Source organism: Protopterus annectens, chromosome 8.part0, assembly GCF_019279795.1.
Source record: "Protopterus annectens isolate FY-2018-M chromosome 8.part0, PAN1.0, whole genome shotgun sequence".
Lineage (NCBI taxonomy): Eukaryota > Metazoa > Chordata > Ceratodontiformes > Protopteridae > Protopterus > Protopterus annectens.
In genome coordinates this window covers 811,289,603-811,309,772 of record NC_056741.1, presented here as the reverse complement: position 1 = coordinate 811,309,772, position 20,170 = coordinate 811,289,603, and positions in this window count along the sequence as shown.

The window sequence follows — 20,170 nt, the reverse complement described above, 5'->3', positions numbered from 1 at the left end:
CTAAGATGGTAAACATAAGAGATGATAGCAGACAGCCATCTGGATAAGGTGACTTTAGAGACTGGAAGACCTTTCCTGTTCTCTGCATAGGAAAGGAATAGTTGATCAGATTTTCTGAACTGCTTAGTTCTGTCTAAATAATATCTGAGCTGACGGTGGACATCTAAGCAATGAAGTTTTTGTTCAGCTCTGTTTGAATAATTGGGGAAAAATACTGGCAAATCAATAAATTGGTTAATATTCGTCTGGGAAGCAACTTTGGGCAAAAAAGATGGATTGGTTCTTAAAGACACCCTATCCTTGTGAAAAACCAAATAAGGGGGACGGACACAGAGGGCCTGAAGTTCAGAAACCCTTCTAGCTGAAGTAACAGCAATCAAGAAAATTGTTTTCCAGGAAAGAAATTTTAAGGAGCATGTAGCAGCCGGTTCGAAGGGGGGGTAGAATCAAGGATGTCAGCATTAGATTCAAATCCCATTGCGGAGGAGGTTCTCTGATTGGAGGCTTCAGGAGAAAAATACCTTTCAGAAAAGCTTTGCAAAGCTTGTGGGACATAATGCTTTGATCAGCTAGGCCAACATGAAAATTAGAGATTGCTGCCAATTGGACTTTAACTGTAGAAGAAGAAGATCCCGATTGAAAAATCTCTGCTAAGAAGTCCAAAACTGAATGCAGTGGAGCAGTAAAAGGATCTATGTGTTTAGACTTTGCCCAGAAAGAAAAACGTTTCCACTTACTAGCATAAATCTTTCTGGTGGAGGACTTTAGAGAAGCTACTATGATGTTCTTAACAGGGTTAGAAATCATAGGGAGCCTGGCTAAGGAAGGAAGTGGAGCAACCAAGCAGTGAGGTTGAGAGAATGAATGGCCCGGTGCGGATGACCCGATTGGTGGGTCAGAAGATCTGGAACTGGGTCCAGATGCCAAGGCTGGGCCAGGAGATGACGATGCAGGGACGGAAACCAAATTTGTCGAGGCCAATAAGGGGCAATAAGTATCAACTTGGCTCTCAATACGGTAGCTTTCTGAATAAGTTGTGGTATCAGTGGAAATGGAGGAAAGGCATAGAGAAGTCCCCGGGGCCAATCCTGGGTTAGAGAGTCTCTCGGGGAATGGCCTGGTAGAGGAAAAAGGGTGAAGAAGTCCAGGCATTTGCTGTTTTGGGGTGTGGCAAAAAGGTCGCAGGAAGGGAAGCCCCACTTCTGAAAAATCTTGTCCGCTACCGATTGTTTGAGAGACCACTCATGTGGCATGAGAATAGCTCTGCTCAGTCTGTCCGCTAAGAGGTTGGACTTCCCGGGGATATGCGCTGCTGTCTGAAACCGCTGAGAGGAGATTGCCCATTGCCAAAGTCTGAGAGCTTCTCGACACAGTGGGTAGGACCTGGTCCCACCCTGCTCGTTGATATACCAGACTACAGACATGTTGTCCGTCTGAACTGCAATAGTCCCTAAGGGAAGAAAGTCATTGAGGGCTTGCAACGTTAAAAGAACTGCTCTCATCTCTAGGACATTTATGTGCAGATGGTATTCTATGGGTTGCCAAGTCCCATGGACCATCCTGCCCTGATAGTGCCCCCCCACCCGATCAGAGAGGCATCTGTAGTGACTGTGGCAACCGGAACTGGGGGAAGAAACAGTCGGCCCTGATGGAGTAGAGGAGAAGACATCCACCAGGCCAGATGACTTTTGCACAACTGCGTGACAAATATCTCGTGACTCATGGGGAGCTTTTGGAATGACCATTGAGTGAACAACATCCACTGCAGAAGATGCATGTGAAAGCGGGCCAATGGCAGAAAAACAATGGCCGCAGCCATAAGACCCAGAACCTTCAGGACAAATTTGGCTCTGACCTTCTTGCTGAGTAGAATGATCTGAACATACTTCTGAATGTCCAGAATTCTGTTTTCTGTGAGTCTGGCTGACATGCTGATAGTGTTTAATTCTGCGCCTATAAAGGTAATAGATTGGCAAGGCGACAGAGAAGATTTTTTTAAGTTTATTGAAATCCCCAATTGCTTGCAGATTTGGAGAGTGTAGTCCCTGGCCTGAAGAAGTTGATTCCTGGTGGTGGCGGAGAGGAGCCAGTCGTCTAGATACGGAAACACCTGGAATCCTTGACGTCTCAGGTGAGCCGTAACCACTGCCATGCATTTGGTAAACACTCTGGGGGCTGTAGTGAGTCCAAAGGGCAGGGCTCTGAACTGAAAATGACTGGGCCCCAGCCGAAAGCGGAGAAACTTTCTGGAGCGCCTGTGAATCTTTATATGATAGTACGCATCCTGAAGATCTACTGAGCACATCCAGTTGTCCTTGCCCAAAAAGGGTAGAATGGACTGAAGCGTGACCATCCGGAACCTTGCCTTCTTGACAAACTTGTTTAGTTTGCTGAGGTCTAAAATTGGCCTCCAATCTCCCGTCCTTTTGGGGACCAAAAAGAATCTTGAGTAGATGCCGGATCCTACTTGGTCTGCTGGCACTGTTTGGATGGCTCTTTTTGCCAGAAGTTTTGATACCTCCTGTTTTGCCAGTTCCCTTAGACCGGGTGAGACGTCTGGAAGGGAAAGATGAGGAACGGGATACCTCTCGAAAGGGATCTTGTAACCCTCGGATATGATCGACTGTACCCATTTGTCTTGAGAGAGGGAAAGCCAGGCTATTGGGTACAGTGACAATCTTCCCCCGACTGCCTCCAAGGGTGGGCAGTCGGGCAACACCTCAGGGATGCTGAAAGGGTTTATCAGGAAGAGTCTCCCTGCTACCCTGATTCTGCGGACCCCCTCTGCCTCTAGGGCGGCGTCTATTATTGTTACCCCCTCTGCCTCTGGGGGTAAATTGACCACAAGTGTCCGGCGTGACTCCTTGAGATTTACGGAACCACATTTTCCCTCCCTTCTGACCTTTTGGATAGGGTCTTGAAGGGGTGGAGAAATGGACTCCTACGGCAGAAAGGATTTTGCCGTCTTGCTCACACCTGGTCAATGTATCCTTCACCTGCGGCCCGAACAAAGCCGAACCATCAAAGGGGGTATTGGTGAAGGACGCCTTGAAGGGGTCTGCAAAATTACAAAGCCGCATCCAGGCCTGACGCCTAAGTGCCACTCCTGTGCCTGCGGCCCTACTCGCCCCATCGGCTGCATAAGAAATGAGCCGCATGGAGGAGTTAGTCAAAGAATTGAGGATACCTAGCTATGAGGCCATCTTTTCCTGAGCCCCAGCTGCCGAAGGATCCTTACACACTTCACCTAGTTTGTTGAGAATGTCTCTCTGAAGTCTGGTGAAGTGACAAAGGTAGTTCAGCGAACGCATAGCGAAGGTCGCTAAAGAAAAAATCCGCTTACCGTACCTATCCATGGTCCTCGAATCCTTATTAGGAGGATGGACAGGCACAGAAGGATCAGCAAGTTCCTTCTTGGTGGCAGCCGCCACCACCATAGCATCAACAGGGACGCCTTTGGAAAGAAACTGATGGTCTGCCGGGACTGTAATGAATTTGGAGGGCCTCCAAGGAACTGGTTCAACAGAATCCGGAGCTGCCCATGCCTTCCGAGCCACTACCTTCATGAGTGGGTCAAAAGGCGGAGAAACCCAGGAGGTGGAGGGTCAAGATCCAAAAGCCTCCAGGTATACCGACTCATCCTCGGAAGGGTTAATGGAGGGCCAGTTCCCCCTCTGCTTAAGGAGTTCTAGGATGTCTGAAAAGGAGACATCCTCAGAGGGGGACCTTGGGGAGCCCTCCGAGTCATCTAAGTCGGTATCCGATGTAGTAGACTCAGAGGAGTCTGTGTGCTTCCTCTTACACGTCCTCTTAAGTGGGGGTTCTGCTGCAGGATCAGGAGAAACCTCGGAAGAGGAAGTTATTCCCAATGGGGAAACCAGGGGAGATGGATCTCTGGGTCCGGGAGCAAGAGACTGGCAAGAGACATCAACAGGCACCGAAGATGGAGGAGCTAAAGGGATAGACCGTTGGCCTAGCTCAGGGGCTAAGACACTCCTCATCACCTTGAAGGCTCCCCTCCCAGGGAGGCCAGAAGAATCCCACTCCGAGGAAACAGGAATCCCCAGCCCCACCGAGAGAGAAGGCTCCGAGGCCGATGTCGGTGCCGAGCTCACCAATGCCGAAGCTCCGAGAGGGAGAGCAGGGTCGGACAAGGGTCCAATGCCACTCGCCCCCTCGGAGCCGACAAGGGAGACCCGACGACCGGATCCCTCCATGGAAGGACCCATGGAGGAGATCGGAGCCGAAGAGGTCGGAGCCGAAAGGGGATGTATCGGTTCCGGCGCCGACACGGTCACTGTTCCGAAAAGCTCCGGCTCCGAACTCTGAAGGAGAGTCGGAGGAGGAATTTCAGGGGGAGATCAATAGCCGAGGTCTGTTGAGACGGGCTATGGAGCATTTGGGCTAGTGCCTGTGACTTCAACAGTCTGCTTACCACCCTCTCTAAATCGTGGTCTGACAGCCTGGAAGATCTCGAAGATCGGCTCCGATGACTCCGCTCCGATAAAAGAGGAGATCCTGGAGCTGAACGAATCGACTCCAGGGAAGGAGACCGAGATCTCTTTTTGGACAGAGCCACCGGAGCCGACGACCTCTCGGTTCCAGATGGAGCCGAAGACTTATCGGCTCCAATGCTGGAAAGCAATGCCTCGGCACCAGCCGGTGCCGACAATGACACAGGAGATTGTGTGTCGGAGCCGGCCGGAACCGACACCACAATCTCAGAAGTAGAAAGATCGGCTCCAGTCGGAGCCACCGGGGAAGGCTTAAGAACAGTAGCCTGAACCTTAGGTGGCTTGGAAGGTTTGACCGACCCAGTCTTGGTCGGTGAACCTTCTGGCTTTAGTAATCCACAAAGGATCAATTTATTCCTCCTTTCCTGCAGGACTCTCTGGCTAAAAGAGTGGCATATAGCACAGGAGTCCTGCAGGTGTAAAGGCCCCAGGCAGTAAACACAAGAAGTGTGACCGTCTGTCAGGGACATCTTCTGACAGCACGAGTCACACTTCTTGAAGCCTGAGACCTTTACCTCTTTAGACATAGTATGTCTGGAAAAATTACACACACAAACAAACAACAGTCACCCAATTAATCCCAAACACAGACAAACACTAACTGAGGGATTAACTAACAGGGAGGCTTAAGGCCTGACAAAAGGTAACAAAAGGATTTTACCTGAAAAAGGGAATATAGGATGGGAGACTAGATATACCTATGAAACTAGCCTACAGATGACAAAAAGTGACAAAAAAAGGGAGAAAAACCCTGACTTTCTCTATAAAATAGAAATTTTACCTGAGCTGGCAAAAAAGAGACCTCTTCGCGAAGCGGCAAACGAGATCTGAGGTAGTCTTGCCTTGCATCATGGGATATAGGGTTGCCTCGAGCTGGCAGAATGAGTTCTCGAGCTTAGCAAGTGCCGAGTCAGAGCCGAGGGTCGGCTCCGAACCCATCCAGCAAGAATGAAGGCGAGTTTGACAACTTAACATCAAGTAATTTACTCTGATTCCCCCAGGAGATGTTTCTTTTGCTGATACTTCAAACTCCGTACAAATGTTTAAATTTCTTAACTTAGTCCTTATCCTTCCAAAAATAAGTTATACAAAATTGACAAAGCTGTATGCGTCCAGCACACTCGCAATTTCCTGTTATTATTAACTTCTTTCAGGAGATTTTCTTAGAAATTTCTTTGGAACCCAGTTCTTAGCTACCAGGGCCTAACAGGTTTTATGGGGTTTAGGAACTAGGTAATCTCTGTATAAAACCAGTGGCTGACTCCGATATAATAGGTTTATTCCACTGTAAGGGATAAGTACTCCTTGTAATGGTAAAATAGATTATTGGACAGGTTACTATTACGTTAACCTTCAGGACCGTTAACTATCTGATCAATATTGCGCAATGCTAGGATGAGGTCATTAACGAGACAAAGGATCTAGCCAAGGGTATACAATGTGTTTCTGTTGAAGAGAAAGTGGTAATGTTGTTGGCTTAGAATGAAGACAAGATGAGGTCAAGTGTTATGAAGCGTTGTTATGACTTAATGGCTTGAAACTTTAGAGTAGTTGCCTTATGCTCAGTTTTACATACATTTGCTTACTAAAAGATCCAAACTTTTTTAAAATGTTAGAAATCATTTGATAAATGAACATCTAGAAACAAAAATAACATAACTACAGAGAAGATAAAGGAAACATTTGCAATTTTCCAGTTCCAAAAACAGATTTAGAATTATCTTTCCAAGTTTTGTCCCATGGTTTGAAAACAGACTAGAAGGATGCGATAAAAGTGATTTGAGTGTAAAAGCACTGACATCAAATCTGGGCAACTACAGCATCAACAGCCAACCTCTCAACAAGTAAATCAGCCCCCAACGTGCTAAACTAGACACACCTTTGCTATATAAACTGATAGGACCAAACAGCCTATATCTGCACTTAATCAAAATAAAGAATGCTGAATGGATGAAGTGACATTTCTCACAAACACTAATACATACACTTTTCATGGTAACACAAATATTCAAAAGCAGTTTATAAAGAAATATTTAATCACATGATGAATTCAGTATTACTGATAAAACTCTTAAAACTTAAATTTAGTGGGCTGGCTTGTACTAGAGCACAGGAAGCAAAGAAAATCTTTCATCAAGACAATGTGTGTGTGTGTGTGTGTGTGTGTGTGTGTGTGTGTGTGTGTGCAATTAGATTCTGCTACTTCAGCTTGCTCTGTATGTCACCACCTCACACTTGGTTAAAGAAATGTACAAGCACCCTGAAGTTTAAAACAATAATCCTTATCTGCTACATCAATATGTTCAGAATGCTTCCTTACATCTTTTAAATACTCCTCTAGCATAACTATAAAATGCTCATTGTCATGAATTCAACTAATTTTGTAAGAGTAATATGAGTATTTACCTAGCTAAGTGCTGCCAAGGCACATTTATGTAGGTAAACTGGAAAGGAAACAAAAGACTATAAAATAAGATCATATTTATGATTTTAGTTAACAACAATCTTGGCAATGCTTTGTACACACTGTAATTGAATGTACTGCATGTCCGGTTTCTCTGCATACTTACAAGAATTGATACATAGCTGGCCTTAGGCATAGGCCAACTACAGGGGCACTTTTCTAGTATTTATCTGCTGTATGTAGACCAGGATGGGGGCACCAAGTGGTGTGGTGGGGGGCGCTGTGTAACACTTTTGCCTAGGGCACCAGTTGACCTAAGGCCGCTCCTGTGGCTACCTGTATGTTCTGCGGACATCCTCCTTGTTAAACGAATAGTGTGTGAACGCATGTCAGATGTAGTATACTTAAAGTATTTGATCTAAAACTGAACATCTGGTACAAATTCCAGATATTATGTTTCCTGAGATGTAACTTTCTCTTTATATTTTAGTTAAATTTATGATTACATTTATTCAATGACATGTCATACACAAACTGGAAATTTTCCACATTACTTGTAGTTGTGTGTGTGTGTGTGTGTGTGTCTTTGTCTGTGTTGACAAACTACTGTGTTATCAGATGTATTTTTCCTGCCTTGTACCCACTGACTGCTACAACAGTAGCCATCTCTCCTATTAATCTAAACTATAGTATAAAGTAGATAATCAGAGAAAGAATGGATGAAATTAATTTACTCTAATCTAGGGATTATAGCCTTTGAATACACAGCAGGTTCATGTGCAAAGCGTCCACATCATACAGTGTATAATAGATAACTGTAAGAAATGGCTTAATATCCGTAAAAACACACACACACAGATATATATACATCATACTTGTTTCAATATTTGTCTACAACTTGAGTTAGCTTTGACAATAAATAAAGACAGAGACCGTGACAGAGAAAGACAAAATGTTGGTTCCTTTTTGGGGGTACTTCAGGGGCAATGATCCACCTCCACAAATTAGTCCTGAAAGGCCTGAGGCTGGGGGCATGGTGCAATGTTATATTGAAGTCCATTTAGTATACTTTATCCTCTCCTGCTGAAACTTTGTCTTCTTTAAAAGAAATGACTGTGAAAAGAAATGGAAAAAAATCAATGTTCAGTGCAAATTCAGAATACTGATAAACAAGGCAGTCTTTTTTCCCAAGGAAGACTTTTCAGGAATTTCAAAGGGAAAATGCATTATAGCATGATTTTTTCAAGTTGCTTTGAAGGCTTGTGGTTTGTTTGAAGTTTAGACAGTGCTTAAATGTGCAAAGAGCAAACTATCTTTGAAATAGCATTTCTTTTTTTCCTTTACACAGTTTGACATCAGTACAGTGCTTTGTCGATTCTTTTTAAAAGTAGTAGACCTGAAAGAAAAAAATCTATCATCTGAAAAACTTTCATGATGTGTATTGTATTTGAAGGAACACAATCCAGAATAAACTGCAACATTTAGATGCAGTTTTGCTTTTTTGACCTGCATTTTGAGCACTAATCAAACCAGTTTTTGTATGATTTAATAAATATTGTCATATAACTACCTCCAATGGTCATGGTACTTAACTGTATGTAACTTAATAAAACCTTAAATTCTGTATAATGATGGTTTCCAGAGCAATGTTGTTATGAATTGGGGTGTTCACAGGTAGGAAGATGGAGCAGACTTGTTCTTTTTCAAGCACCAATCCCATTGTACAGGTTCTATGCCATGAAATGAATATTTTGCATCTTACACAATGTGAACAAAAATAGTTCAGCAATTCATATTTGCTAAAAACAGGGAATCAGGCTTCTAAAATGGCAAAGTAATTTCTGGTTTAGTAAGGTGCTATGGTTGATATGTGTAAACACATACACACACTCTCTCAAACCTTTAGACCTTAACTGGAATGCTAAAAATGCTGTTCCCATTTTAATGCATTTGGTTAAAAAACAGTAGTAGCTTTCATTTAGCACATACGTAGAAAATCATTGCACTTATGTGTAAGCTAAACCCAGATAAGGACCAAACACAGACCTACGAAGTTGTTGAGACCGCCAAGTCCCAGGGAAGCAAATATCATTATCAAAATGAAGAATGAAGTACAACTCACAAATAAAATAATATATATATATATATATATATATATATATATATAAATAAATATACACACACACACAAAAACATACCCCTCATATGAACATACATACCTGTTTTGACACTGCTATTTACACTAATGGACATTCAGTCATTCACATTCTGTAAATAACACCAGCGTTAGCACAATTTTATTTTATATATTTATTTTATTTTACATTTGTTGACCAGGCTAGTATAACTGGATACATGTCCATTTTCAGTAGAGGCCCAGGGAGATAAGCTCATAAACACACAATTACAAAAATATTGGTACAGTACAATAATATAACAGATGTTCTTCTTTCGGCTTTTACCACTTAGGGGTCGCCACAGCAGAACTCCGGTCTGCTAATGATCGGCAGTAGATTTTTACGGTGCCGAGGTGCCAGCTTGACACCCAACCTTCAACAAAGGCAGGCCCATTTCACGCATGTCTTTTGGAATGCCACTCGACTGCAGGGAGGACATGCAGACTCCACACAGAAGGTGCTCCGCCAAGAATCAAATGGGAGAACCTCTTGCTGTGAGGCAACAACGCTACCACTGCACCACCGCGGCTGTCACAATAATATAATAGATGATCTTAGTAAAATACCTTACTTTTTAACAATCTTAACACAAACACTAAAAAAAAAAATTATATGCATTAGAATGATGTTCCTATATACATTAGCTTAAATTACAAGATCATGGTCTCTTTGGTTATTAAGGAGAAAGACTGGAGTTAGTACAGAAGAATAAAAGGAGAGCAGTATCCAGTAATAAAAAGATAGTGAGCTAGTCAGGGTTAGTACAGGGGCATAACCAATGTGATCTAAGGTACAGTTTCAGTTTATATTTGAAAAGTGATATTGAAGACAGTGATAAATGTTCACTGGGAAGTAGTTTCCAGTTTTTCCCAAGTGTTAGAGAACAGAGAGTCTCCTGCCATGTTGTTGGATTTACTTGTGCAAATAAGTAGTTTATTTGATGAACGTAAGTTTTTAAGATTTTTGTAAGGCGTAATTAGGCAAGAGAGTATTGGACGGTTGGCAAAGGGTCTTATGGGCACTAGTAAGCTGGTGAAATTGAAGCTGATGTAGCTCTAGCCATCCTAGCTGCTTTAGATTGAGACAATGGTGGGTTCTAAATGGAGTGCTAGTGGCAAATCTAGCAATATTATTGTAGGAGATTGCCAGTTTGTTGAGGTTATTTTTTGACAGATATATATATATATATAAATATATATATATATATAGATGAAGCATAGAGGAGTGTAGAGATTAAATGAGTGTGGGCTACAGTGGTTCTAGCTAATGGTGTAAGGTAGGGTTTGATTCTGTAGAGGGACCCCAGTTTCTTATTGACTGTTTTTATTGTGTTGTTAATATGAGTAGCAAAGTTAAGGTTGCTGTCTATTGTTATTCCTAAGAGTTTGGTGGTTGGGTCAGGAGATATGAGAGTGACATTATTAGATATGACTGTAAAATCTGCCGGGGTGGACTTCTGGGTAGGAGTGAAAATCAAAAGTTTTGTTTTTGGGGGGTTCAAGAGGAGGCAGCGCTGTAGAAACCATTTTTCAACTGTATTAGATGCCTTTTGGGTTAGGGACTGTAGTTCACATGGTGAAGTGGCTGAGCATATTATTGTGGAATCATCCACGTATTGTATACAGGTAGCTTGAGGAATTGCTGAGTGTAGGTCATTAATAAAAATGGAGAATAGGAGCGGGCCTAATATGGAGCCTTGAAGGACACCAAGGGTAATGGGGAGGTGGGGAGATAGAATATTATCCCATAGCACAGCCTGCTGTCTATTGTCTAAGTATGATTGGAACCATTTTATAGTCAGTGCATCAAGTGAATGGGATTTGAGTATATTTATAAGTAGCTGGTGGTTAACCATATCGAAAGCTTTAGAAAGATCGATAAAGAGTGCAGAGGAAAGAATGGTGATGTTACGGTTTTTGTTAATGCAGTCTGTAAAGGATAAGAGGGCAGTGGTGGTACTGTGGAATGGCCTAAATCCATGTTGACATTTAGCAAGTAAGTTGTTTTGGATTAGGTGGTGTAGTAGTTGCCTATGGATGCACTTTTCCATTATTTTTGCCAAAGGAGAAAGTAAGGCTATGGGCCAATAGTTTGAAAATTCATTTGAGTTACCACTTTTATGTAGGGGGATAATGTGAGAGATTTTCCAGGTAGTTGGGATAGTACCTTCATTTATGATTCTGTTAATCAGTATGGAAATGGGATAGGCTATGGCTTTTGCTGCTTTTTTCAGGTATTCTGCAAGCAGTTGGTCAGCTGAGGGGGTGGTTGGTTTTAGTTTTTGGAGAAGGGTGCAAATGAGGCAAGTTGGAAATGATTACAACTGAAATGAACGGAGTGAGCTAGTAGTGGAGGTTGGCAGAGTTGAGCTATCAAAGGATAGCTGATTGGCAAGAGATTGGATGACCTCTGTGATAAAGGTATTGAAGGCGTTGGCAGTTTGTTTGGGATTCTCAAGGTTAATGCCTTGCGGGGTTGGTGTAATGGATTGGCCTGGATGTAGAAGTCTGTTAATGCTTGCCTAAAACTTTTGTGGTTTATTTTGGTGAGTTTGCTGGAGTTGAAAGTAGAAGTTTTTTTTTTATCTAAGAGAATAGCTTGTTTTGTATTATTTCTCAGCTGTCTAAAGTTTTGTTGGTATTTTGGGTTTTTAGTAGTACGCCATTTAGCCCAGGATTTGTTTCTAAGAAGGATGTTTTTCCTGGTTTCTTTTGAGAGCCATGGGGCAGGTTTAGTCTTATTTCTGATAGAGCATGTTGGTGCATGGTGGTCTAGAATGGCTAAGAATTTGGACTTGAAGTATTTTATGGCTTCATCAAGTGGGAGGTATTTTATTGGTGACCAATTACATGCCTTAAGTTCAATTTATTGTTTCATGATGAAACAAACATATATTTGATCAAAGTATCAGGATCCTACAGACACACACACATACACACACACACAATTATGTACAAATTAAATTATTATGATATTGTAGACCACAACCAATAATGCAGCAATAACTAAAGTTTGTAAGACAGGCATCCTGTTTTACTGCCTTTTCTTCCATAGTAAGGCACTAGTTTATTAAATCCGCATAAGTGGGTAAGTCCCATTGGTCTGACGTATTTCAGTGGAGACCAGAGGAGCAAGTTGTAAAGAATAGACAGAAATAAACAGAATTTTATAGCATAAACACAATTGCAACAAATGCAACATATTGCAATTCACATGTAGACTAAATGCCATCCACACAATGGACAATACCACATAGATATGTTTGCTGAGTGATGATAAAATAAGGTTATATACCTTCTAGCTGGTGCACGTCACTATGACCCAAGTCTCACTGATGAAGAAATAAGCAGGCTGACAGAGTTTCCTGTAATGAAAATGAGGGGATGTCCTCCATGGACAGCTGACTGCACACCTCTCCCCAGCACCTTGCCAGGTATATGCAGCTGGGGATATGGAGAAAAGCTAGAAAAACCTCAAACCAACCCTGATGTCTCTCTAAATGATGATCCATACATGTCATTCCTCACCCTGGTGATGGAGAACAAATGGGCCAATTGACCAAGAGTGGGCTGATGAATGACAGAAGGTGGGAGCAAAAAGAAGGAAAAAACCCTCCAGAAAAATGGAAAATTACAGTATAGGTGTAAATGAACTGTACTAATCATCAATTATAAATAAACAGCAAAACAAAAAAAATAAATAAAAAAGGAATAATTCAAAAACTAACAATAACAGCACAGTACTTTAGCTTATGCGTCAGAATGTTTCACCCTCAAGTATTAAAATACTGTATATTAGCAGCATATTCATTTTATTTAGGTTTAGACAACTTAATGGGGCTATCTATAGTTTTAGAATATCTTGCTGATAAATAAGTACTATCCTAGATATAAACTGATAGGAATTTAATGACAAAAATTAAACACATGTACAGTGCATGTCTTATATACCCCCTTCATAGAAACTGCAGAAGAACATAAAGTTCTTCTATATAGTGACATTATTTAGAAAATGTAAGAAATTTCTTTTTTAAATAATATCATCGTATAATAGCAGTAACCCATTCCTGCGTGTGGGTAATGCTGGATTTTCCCATTGTTGACTTTGTTTGACCATTCTCTCTTTATCTATGTGATTAAACCACACTGGTCATGGGTAAATCCACCATCATCCACACCCACTAAATATGGTTTATCACTAAATGATGCAAGAAAGATCAAAGTACATTTAACACTGTGTCAATACTGCATATGAGTATGTATTGCATATATGCGTGTGTGTGTGCGCGCACATGTGTGTGTGTTAACTTTTTTTAGCTGTTGCTATTAGCATTTACCTGTTTTCTTTACTGGTATAGCACCCTTACTACATTTGTATATGCATATGCATTATAGACATTATACTTATACTGTGACTTCTTGTTAGGAAATCTTGTATGTCTAGAGCTTTTCTTCCCATGCTTCCACTATAATTGGGCACTTCCAAGTTAAACCTTCCAGTTAATAAACAAACATTTGCTAAGTAAATAGTCCAGGGAGGCAGTCAGTAGGCAGTGTGGGATGTAAGCTGCAGGCAGGACAAATGAGACATGGTTTGGTAGTAATACATAAGCCTCAGTTATTTGTAGTGTACTATATACAACAAACGTTCATTTAGAATGCTATAGGATATTTGATGAAGCAGTCTTCTATATATTCACTTTAACTGAGATGAGATATCTTTAGTAAGCTAAAGGTGGGTTATGTCTTTACAAGCTTGTTTATTACTTGGTACTGATGCAGACATAGAAAAATAAGTGGACTCACTGAATGATAAAGGACTAATCATATACTTAGAATTCCTGGCAAACCCAAATAAAGATAAAATGTAATAGAGTCATACATATTCTAAGGCCACTAAATGCCATAACCACTCTTACCTTGCTAGTACCCTCCCTCAGGCAGTAACTCCTATCTTCTGGAGGGCCATACCAGTAAATTTGTAGATACCCATCCAGTCATCTATTGTTTTAATGGATGCCAATACTGCCTATAATGCCCTTTCAGATTAACATACTAGTGAGGCTGTTGACATGACCAATCAAAAGGTAATAAGGACTGGGGCCGTGAAAGGCTGCATGTCAGAATTATAGTCACAAATGATGGTGAGTAAGTAAACTTTCTTGCAATTGTGAGTAATGATGCCAAAGGCAGAAAACCTAGACATTGTGGAAAAATAAAGTAAAACAGCTTATGAGATTCCAGCTTGTGCATTAAATCAAAGTAAATGTTGTTCGATGAAGTGGCTCCAGATGCAGTTTGTCCTTGTAGAACTGACTTGCTATGAAGAAAGTTTTCACCGTACACTTGAAAACTCACTGACTACTGAATTTGTGTGATAGAATCACTCCTACAATATGTATCAGTTCTAAACAATGTTATATTTAAAACATGCAATAATATGTAAAACAATATATCAGAACTAAGATGTACATCTACAGTGTCAGCATAAACAATAATTATACTATTAACTGCATTCTGCCTCACCTTCCCCCAGATTAATGCATTTAGACTGAATAAAAGAGTCTGCTCTCATTTTGGGTGTGAGATATTCTGCCAGCTATCAACTGGGTAGTTTCATTTTTCACCAAATGTTCTCAAAAGTCAAACAGAAATAGGGGAACAAACACTATCAACTGAGCCCATGCTAAATGTATCTGAGATCACATTGACTGCTGCATTAAAGGCAAAGTGTGCCTTTGATCCCAGAGGGCTCTGAACCACAGATAATAGGAGAAGAAATGAAGTTCATAGGTTCATACTAGGCTATCTGCCCTAGGGCATTTATAAGCCTAGCCAGAGTGTGTTTGGCTTTCGCCACCCATTTTAAATTAATTTTGCTATGCCCTTTTTCGAGGTTAGTATACTGTGCCTCTGTCTAACAGTGACACAGAAGTGATACCCAGGGTAAACCTACAATCTCCCATCCACTCATCAAGATTCCTCTTGAAGAGAGTCAATGAGGGACTCTGCCTAACCTGGACTGGGATTTTATTCCAGAGTGAAGGGAGCCTCTGGGTTATGAATCTGTCCCTCCAGCATGTCCTATTTATTTCAGTGCTGAGGTTCAAGTCTCTCGAGCGCGTATTACACTACTCTCCAAAAAAATACCCATCCTGATGAAAACTTGAGTTCCTCTAAAGGAAACTGTCACTCCTTCTTCGTTCTTAGAAAAAACATATTTTTTGAAAGATAATTGTCAATGACTACCGATGAAGGGGAAGTGCTACCCCATGAGTGCTTATGTAGTGACCTGTGAGCCATTCCAGTAGAAACAGAGTTAAGGAGCTGTCATGAAGTCAGGCTGTATACAAGTCCTCCTTTAAGGCTAAACAATATAAGATTTGTCCCCTGGTCTTTTCACGTAAGTCTTCAAATAACATATTCACATATTCATACAAAAATGAAACAGGGTTATGAAGCTGTGATAAAGTTTAATTAAATTCAAGACATCCTTTAAGGCCAAACAATATAAGATTTGTCTCCTGGTCTTTCCATCTAAGGCTCAAGTAATTTATTTACACATTCCATACAGGCCTGCCAACTCAATCCAAAAGTTCATCCACTCAAATGTTAGTAAAGGGAAGCTAGTATCATATGTGTTGAGCGTTGCCTGCAGAGTACTACATAAGGACTAAAAGTCTTTATACTGTTTATAACATGTCTCTAGTTAAAAATATTCAACCAACCCTTTCAGAAATGATTCTCCTGTCTTGATATCTATTAGGGAAAATAAGGAACCAGACATAGACTTAGTAGGTGTCTCTGAGCTTATTATTAATCTTTTTGAGAGAAATCTTTAAGAACAGGCAGAGAATTACTAGCTTACTTCTTTCAGTTACATTGAGTTAAATAGTATAAAACTGAAATATATTTCAGAGTGTGGTGCTGTTAAATCTGTTGATACTAGTTCTTGAGAAGGAAGAGCTGGAATCCACATCTAATTCTGAACAAGCACCTTCTAACGGTCAGAATGACTGAGGGTAGGGTAATAACAAACCAGATTGCTTTCAGAGTTTGGAGATTTTTCTGTTCCCTCACTAACTACTGTGCCTGTGTTATGTTGCTTAAATGCTTCTTTCTTCGGATTTACTGCTGTCAATGCAGTCATCTTGTTGGACGTTATTCTGAACATGCACCTTTTAATGGTCAGACATGGAGGGGAATGGACACAGCAGTAACAAGCCAGATTACTTTGACAGTCTGGAGATTTTTGTGTCCATCATAGCTACAGTGCCTGTGGTGTGTTTCTTGGATGCTTCTTCCTTGTCATTTACCGATGTTCCTGCAGTCACCTTGATGGACATTAGACAAATAAATGAGACAGAAAACTAATCAAAGAAATGAGTGGGAATAGTCAAAGCTCAAAGACCAATGGATGTTCACTAGCAGTGTATTTACTGCAGTGCAAAAAGTCACACCTCATTGCCCACTGCTCCAGAAGGAAAACACAAAATTACTAGACAGAAAGCAGTATCAGACTATCATGTGTGGGCGAATGGAAATTACCTGGCGGACTCTCCTCTGTTCATCACTCATTCATTCTCCCACACCTGCATATCTCAGCATATTATGTATTTTTTTATTGATTGTATGCTTTAGAGACTGAATAAGAATGCAAAGAAAGAGAAAAAATATTTTAAATTTCAGAACAATGACAGCAATATATCACCTTGGATGTTGTCCTAGCAAAAGTGGATCAATATTAAATTTGCGTATTTCAGTCTGAATCTGCATACATGTGAATGAGAATAGTTGCAGTCTGTAAGATTGAATGCTCAGAACAGCAGATGCTCTTACAAATTGCTTTTTCAGCCTACTGGCTGTTTTGCATGCAAGATCATAGTGCAATGGGTTTGGGAATTTGCCTTTACCCTGCTGTTGTGTGATCTCAAATTTGACACATATAATTCCAGGTGGTGTGTGGGGTTGCAGGGGGCTTACCCCCCTCAAATTTTTTTGTCTCATTTTTCAGATTTAGTCTAAAAAGATAGCTTTATTTGTATGCGCTCTTTTGAGCATTTGCTCAATGACTCAGTGATGCGAGAATGTATAACTATCTATAGATAGATATAGATAGATGTACTACACACACGTGTGTGTGTGTGTGTGTGTATGTACACAAGATGATACTGGATGGTATCCGATTCTCTTATCAACAGGTATTTGGTTGTGATTCTCTAGTTTTCAGCTTTTAAGATAGTACTGGAAATTTTCCGATTTTCACACAACCAGTATATGGGTGTGCATCCATACTTACAGCAGGCAGACTTATAGCCAAGGTGAAAAATCTTATAGAAGTGTGAAGTGGGAACAAGACCTACTAGTGTATACAGACAGAAGTATCGCAGTAAGTGCTTTTAGATCGCACACTCCAGGGAAGGCAGAAAAGGAAACAGCTTGAAGGGATAATTTTTGGCAAGAAATATCATGCGTCTGTAACACAAGGAAAGTTTCCATGTGGTCCAGTAAAATGCCTGGACAAACAGATGATGTGTGTAGAATGTATGCTGCTAATCTTTTATTAAATTTTGGGACTGTAGGTTTAATTTCTCCAAGACTTTTGGGTTTCTAATACTATAACGGGAATGAATCCCATTTCTATGTGAAAGCATGATTAAAGTTTGTGAAATTAGTATTGTTTCAATCTTTGTTAGCCAAAAGTGCTCTTTGCAGCACCTGCAATGTGCCTAGACTTGACTCCTTCTGCAATTAATATCGAGTCACATTATGCCTTTCAGTATAAAGGCCTTCTGCCATTAATATGCTGCTATTTCGGTTCTGTTTTCCAGAACCTGCATTTTTGTGTTCCTCCCACATTTTCAATGGACTTTGTAAACCAATGTGTATGTAAGTCCACTATTCTGGGCCACCAATATTAACCTTTCATCTTTTGGTTTAAATTTGCCTCTCGTTAACCATTTTTGTGCCAGATCCTGATCGACATGAGGTTATTCAAGGAGTTTTCTGTACTTGCAACTTTATTTATGCCTTTTTCCCCATTTCTTCCCTTCTCATCTGATCCTTCTCCTTATATTCTTTCTTTTGTTTAGTTTTTTTTTTTTTTTTGGCACATTCAGTTGCTGCCCAATTTTTATTTGCTTCTGGTTTGATTTCCATTCCTGTTTGGCACCAATATGCTTCTGCTAAACTAAGTAGGGAAGTCATCTTAGAGTTATACTCCTCGTGTTTTAAAGCTTCCACTGTGTTTGGATCTGGTGAAATCAGCAGATATGTATGCAGTCCTACAATTGCAGATCTTTACATGTAATCAATTTCGAGGAGCCCCATAACGCCTTCAGAATGAGGAATATATAATCTTTGTATACACTGATTTTTATATATCATTTGATGAGTGAAACATTTTTTCTTGTTTTTCCTGTCCAATTGATAAAATACCTTTTGGGGCCAGTCCGTCACCCCAAAAATGTTAGAACAGGAAAAGCAAATTGGTTTATAGCCTGGACTTTGTTCCTAGTTGTCAGGGCTGTTTTCACTTTTAATTTTACTCTTCTAAAATATTTCTTACTGAGTTTTGTTCTTATATGTTCATGTTTATTTGATGATCATTCATGAATTCCAAAAAAATTTATAAACCCCGTCCTGCTTAAGTTCTGTTATATCACATTCCTGTCTCAGACTGATATTTTCTTGGTAGTACAGCTTTCCTGCTTTAAATGTTGCATTTGAAAATTTATGAAGACCAAATGACTATCTTACATCATCTGAGAAAGTTTTGATACCTTACAGTTGTGCTTTCAGCTCATCTGCTGAACTATACATTTGAAATCATCCACAAAAAGAAGATGGAAAGTCTTTACACTTTGTTTTTTTTTTTTTTGTTTTTTTTTTCTGGGAGCCAAATTGTAACCATGACCTAATCAGCTAAGTAGATACCTAAATGGGTTAAGGGCAAGACAAAAGAGCAGTGGTGACAATGAGTCACCCTGGAATATCCCCCTAAGAATTTTTATCCCTGGGATATTAATTTGTCCTTTATCATGGCTTAGCTGCAGAGTGGTTTGCCGCTGTTTCATGGTTACTGTAATGTAATTATCACTGTAGAGTGTATCTTATACATCTACTTCTTTATCTATGAATGTGGGATGAGTGTATCTTATACATCCACTTCTTTATTCCTGAGTGTAGGATACTATCAAATGCTTTTTTGTAATCTAGCCATGCCATACTTTGATTCTTCCCCTCCTTACAATTCTCCATCATGACTTTAACAACAAATGATAATTTGTTCCATATGACTTTCTTTTGTTACCCTTTTGTTTTATTGCTATGATTGTTTTTTTCTTCTAAATGACTATAAACTCTGCATTAATTCTACTATATAGTTTATACATTGTTGGAAGGTGGGTTATTGGTCTATAGCTTTTAGGATATCTTGGAGGTTCACCCTTAAGGAACAATATAATTTTTCCTCTTGTTAACCAGGTTGGTGTCTGTTTAGGATGTGCATATAAGTAGTCATTACTCATGGCTAAATCTTGATGTAAAGATGTTAATACTTTTAGCCAGAAGTTAGTTACTGCATCTGGGCATGGGGTTTTTCAGTTAGGAGTTTTTCATAATTTTGTTTCAATTTCTCTGGCTGTTACTTTATCACATTTCATATCCTGTATATTTGAACTTACTGCTTCTTTTATTTCTTCTAGCCATTCATCGTCTTTGTTATGTTCTACAAGGTCTTCATAGATATTTCTCCAAAATGTGCCTATTTCTTCTTTTTTGATAAAACTTTTTTGGTTCACCAATGAATTGCTTATTTTGTACTTTTCCTTTATATTTATCTGCACATCTTCTACGTTTTTCTGCCTGTGCTGATACCTTTAGTTTATTATTTGCAACAGTATATGATAGATCCAGATCTTTTCTGATACTGTGGTTTGCTTTTATCATATCTATCTTTCTAAGTATTTTGTTGATCTATTCCCTTTTTTATATTCTTCTAACATTAACACTTCTTCTCTTAATTGCTTTATTGTTTTCTCTATTCGATTCTTCCATGATGATAATTGATTTCTT